Source organism: Ursus arctos, unplaced genomic scaffold (assembly GCF_023065955.2).
Source record: "Ursus arctos isolate Adak ecotype North America unplaced genomic scaffold, UrsArc2.0 scaffold_6, whole genome shotgun sequence".
Lineage (NCBI taxonomy): Eukaryota > Metazoa > Chordata > Mammalia > Carnivora > Ursidae > Ursus > Ursus arctos.
The window spans coordinates 10,587,957-10,593,442 of record NW_026623078.1 but is presented as its reverse complement, the minus strand read 5'-3'; positions in this window follow the sequence as shown (position 1 = coordinate 10,593,442).

Genomic DNA, 5,486 nt, shown 5'->3' with positions numbered 1-5,486 from the left:
ATTTTTTTTATCTTTTTGATAATAGTTAATCTCATAGGTGTGAGAGGTATCTCATTCTGGTTTTGTTTTGCAGTTCCCTGATGATTAGTGATATTGAGTACCTTTTCATGTGCCTATCGTCCATTATATGTCTTCTGTAGAAAAATATCTATTCAAGTCCTCTGTCCATTTTTTAATTGGGTTATTTTCTTTTTTCATGTTAAGATGTGTAAGATCTTTATATATTCTGAACATTAACCCCTTATTAGATGTAGGATTTGCAAATATCTTCTACTATTCAGTAAGTTGCCATTTGTTTTGTTGATTTCCTTCACAGTAAAAAAAAAATATTTAATGTAATCTCATTTGTTTATTTTAGCTTTTTTTGCCCTTGACTAAAGAGATAGTGGTAAGAAAAATATTGGTAAGACTGATCTCAAAGAGCTTACTGCCTATGCTTTCTTCCAAGAGGCTTATGGTTTCATGGTCTACATTCAATCTTGAATCCATTTTGAATTTATTTTTGTATATGGTATAAGATAGTGGTCCAATTTCATCCTGCATGGAACTATTCAGTTATCCTAGCACCATTTATTTCTTCATGCATTTCTCTATGCATTTATTTCACCATATAATTTCTCCATGTTTATTCTTGCTTCCTTTGTCATAAACTGACCATGTAAGCGTAGGTGTCTTTCTTAGCTCTCTTTTCTGTTCTTTTTTTCTATGTGCCTGTTCTCAAGACAGTTCCATTCTGTTTTGATTACTGTGGCTTTGTAGTGTAGTTTGAAATCAGGGAGCATGATACCTCCAGGTTTGCTCTTCTTTCTCAAGATGGTATTAGTTATTTGGGGCCATTTATGATTCTATCAAATTTTAGGATTTGTGGCTCCATCCAAGTTTTAGGATTCTTTGTTCTAGTTCTTTGAAAAATACCATTGGCATTTTGTCAGGTATTGCACTGAATATGTAGATTGCTTTGGGTAATATGGATATTTTAATATTAACTCTTCAAACCATGAGCATGATGTCTTTGCATTTGTCATCTTCAATTTCTCTCATCAGTGTCTTCTAGCTTTCAGAGTACAGGTCTTTGACTTCCTTATTAAATTTATTCCTATTCTTTTATTCTTATTTTATTCTTTTTTTTTTTAGATTTTATTTATTTATGTGACAGAGAGACAGCCAGCGAGAGAGGGAACACAGCAGGCGAGTGAGAGAGGAAGAAGCAGGCTCCCAGTGGAGGAGCCCAATGTGGGATTCGATCCCGGAACGCCGGGATCACGCCCTGAGCTGAAGGCAGACGCTTTAACGACTGCGCTACCCAGGAGCCCCTCTTATTTTATTCTTTTTGATGCAATTGTAAGATACATGCTATCCAGAGGGTTTATTACTGATGATGTTAACCGTGATCACCTGACTGAGGTAGCATTAGTTTTTTTCCATTGCACATTTACTACTGTTTCCTTTGTCCATACTCCATGAAGCACACACTTGATAACTTACTGTTAGTGTACAAAGATACAATTGATTTCTGTATGACCTTTTTTGGTGGAGTCTTTAGGATGTTCTATATATAGTATCATGCCTTTGCAAATAATGAGTTTGACTTCTTCCTGTCCGGTTTGTATGTCTTTATTGCATACAATAATGTGATTATTTTGAGTAATTGCTGTAGCTAGGACTTCCAATACTATGTTAAATAAAAGTGACATCTTTGTATTGTTCCTGATCTCAAAGGAAATGCTTTTAGCTTTTCACCACTGAGTATGAAGTTAGCCATGGGCTTGTCATATACAGCCATTATTATGTAGAGGTATGTTCCTTTTATACCCACTTGGTTGAGAGTTTTTATCATAAATTGATGTTAAATTTTGTCAAATGCATTTTCTGCATCTATCGAGATGACCAAATGATTTATATCTTTCACTTTGTTTTATGAGGTATATCACACTAATTGTTTTGTGGATGTTGAATCATCCTTGGGTCCCTGGAATAAATACCATTTGATTGTGGTATATGATCCTTTTAATGTATTGTTGAATTTGGTTTGCTAATATTTTGTTGAGAATTTTTGCGTTGATGTTCATTGGGAATACTGTCCTGTAATTTTCTTTCTTTGTGGTATCTTTGGTTTTGGTATCAGGGTAATGCTGGCCTCATAAAATTAGTTTGGAAGCATTCCTTCCTCTTCAAATTTTTTGGAATAATTTGAGAAGAATAGATAATAACTCTTCCTTAAATTTGGTAGAATTCACCTGTGAAGTTGTCTGGTCTTAGACCTTTGTTTTTGGGGAGTTTTAAAATTACAGATTCAATTTTATTACTTGTAATTGATCTATTCAGATTTTCTATTTCTTTGTGATTCAATCTTAGAAGGTTGTATATTTGTGGGGATTTAAACATTTCTTCTAGGTTTTCCAATTTGTTGGCATATAATTGTTTGTAGTAGTCTCTTATGATCTTTTGTATTTCTATGGTGGTCAGTTATAACTTCTACTTCATTTCTGATTTTATTTATTTAGGTCTTCACTATTTTTTTCTTTATGAGTCTGGCTAGAGGTTTATTAATTTTGTCTTTTCTAAGAAACAGCTTTTTGTTTCATTGATCTTTTCTATTGTTTTGTGGTCTCTACTTTATTCATTTCCACTATGATCTTTATTACTTCCTTCCTTCTAATGTTGGGCTTTGGTTGTTCTTTCTTTAGTTCCTTTGGGTGTAAAGTTGTGTTGTTTATTTGGAATTGTCCTTGTTTCTTAAGATAGATCTGTATCACTATGAACTTTCCTCTTAAAATTGCTTTGCTGCATCCCATTAAGTTTAGAAGTTTGTTTTTCCATTATTATTCACATCAAAGTATTTTTTTAATTACTCTTTGATTTCTTCATTGACCAACTATTTGCATAGGAGCATGAAGTTTAGGATCCATGTGAGTGTATATTTTCCAATTTTCCTCTTGTATTGATTTCTGGTTTCACATAATACTGATTGAAAAAGATGCTTTATGTTATTTCAATCTTGTTCAATAGATTGAGACCTGTTTTGTGGCCTAACATGTGATCTATCGAGAAAAATGCTCCATGTGCACTTGAAAATAATGTGTATTCTACAGTTTTGGATAAAGAATTCCACATACATCTTTTAAGTCCATCTGGTCTAATGTAGTCATGTAAGGCTGGTGTTGCCTTACTGATTTTCTGTCTGAATGATCTTTCCATTGATCTAAGTAGGGTGTTAATGCCCCCTACAGTTGTATTACAGTCAATTTCTCCCTTTATATCTGTTAATATTTGCTTTAGATATTTAGGTGATCTTATGTTGGGTGCATAAATAATTACAAATCTTACGTCCAATCTCTTGAATTAGTCATTTTATCATTATTTAATGCATTTCATTGTCTTTCATTACAGTCTCTGTTTTATGGCTTATTTCATCTGATAGAAGTGTTTTTTATAATAATTTTTTATTATGTTATGTTAGTCAACATACAGTATATTCTTAATTTTTGATGTAATGTTCCATGATTCATTATTTTCATATAACACCCAGTGCACCATGCAATATGTGCCCTCCTTAATACCCATTACCAGCTTATCCCAGTCCCCCACCCCCCTGCCCTCTGAAGCCCTCAGTTTGTTTCCCAGAGTCCATAGTCTCTCATGGTTCATTCCCCCTCCCGTTTACCCCCCCTTCATTCTTCCCTTCCTCCTTCTACCGATCTTCCTGCTATTTCTTATGTTCCATAAGTGAGTGAAACCATATGATAATTGTATTTCTCTGCTTGACTTATTTCACTTAGCATAATCTCCTCCCGTCCTGTCCATGTTGCTGCAAATGTTGGGTAATCGTTCTTTCTGATGGCTGAGTAATAGTCCATTGTATATATGGACCACATTTTCTTAATCCAGTCATCCGTTGAAGGACATCTTGGCTCCTTCCACAATTTAGCTATTGTGGACAATGCTGCTATGAACATTGGGGTGCATATGGCCCTTCTCGTCTCTACATCTGTATCTTTGGAGTACATATCCAGTAGTGCAATTGCTGGATCATAGGGTATCTCAATTTTTAACTTTTTGAGGGACCTCCACACTGTTTCCAAAGTGGCTAAAACAACTTGCATTCCCACCAACAGTGTAAGAGGGACCCCCTTTCTCCACATCCTCTCCAATATTTGTTGTTTCCTGCCTTGTCAATTTTTGCCATTCTAACGGTCGTAAGGTGGTATCTCAAGGTGGTTTTGATTTGAATTTCCCTGATGGCTAATGATTTCGAACATTTCTTCATGTGTCCGATAGCCATTTGTAAGTCTTCATTGGAAAAGTGTCTGTTCATATCTTCTGCCCATTTTTTGATTTGATTATTTGTTTCCCATGTATTGAGTTTGAGAAGTTCTTTGTAGATCTTGGATACCAGTCTTTTACTGTAGTGTCATTTGCAAATATCTTCTTCCATTCTGTGGGCTGCCTCTTAGTTTTTTTGACTGTTTCCTTGGCTATGCAAAAGATTTTTATCTTGATGAAGTCCCACAAGTTCATTTTTTCTTTTGTTTCTCTTGCCTTTGGAGATGTATCATGAAAAAAGTTGCTGTGGCCGATGTCATAGAGGTTGCAGCCTATATTCTCCTCTAGGATTTTGATGGAATCCTGTCTCACATTGAGGTCATTCATCCACTTGGAGTTTATCTTTGTGTATGGTGTGAGAGAGTGGTCAAGTTTCATTCTTTTGCATATAGCTGTCCAATTTTCCCAGCACCACTTACTAAAGAGACTGTCTTTTTTCCATTGTATGTTCTTTCCAGTCAAAGATTAGTTGCCCTTGGGGCACCTGGGTGGCACAGCGGTTGGGCGTCCGCCTTCAGCTCAGGGCGTGATCCTGGCATTATGGGATCGAGCCCCACATCAGGCTCCTCCGCTATGAGCCTGCTTCTTCCTCTCCCACTCCCCCTGCTTGTGTTCCCTCTCTAGCTGGCTGTCTCTATCCTGTCGAATAAATAAATAAAATCTTTCAAAAAAAAAAAAAAAGATTAGTTGCCCAAAGAGCCGAGGGTCCATTTCTGGGATCTCTATTCTGTTCCATTGTTCTATGTGTCTGTTTTTGTGCCAGTACCATGCTGTCTTGGTGATCACAGCTTTGTAGTATAGCTTGAAATCCGGCAACGTGATGCCCCCAGCTTTGTTTTTCCTTTTCAACAGTTCCTTGGCAATTTGGGGCCTTTTCTGGTTCCACACAAATTTAAGGGCTATTTGTTCCAGTTCTTTGAAAAATGCCATTGGTATTTTGATTGGGATGGCATTGAAACTGTAGATTTCTCTGAGTAACATAGACATTTTAATTATGTTTATTCTTCCCATCCATGAGCATGGAATATTTTTATCATCTTTTGTGTCTTCTCCAATGTCTTTCACGAGTGATCTGTAGTTTCTAGAATATAGATCCTTTATGTCTCTGGTTAAGTTAATTCTGATATAATGTATGATTTTTGGTGCTATTGTAAAAGGAATCG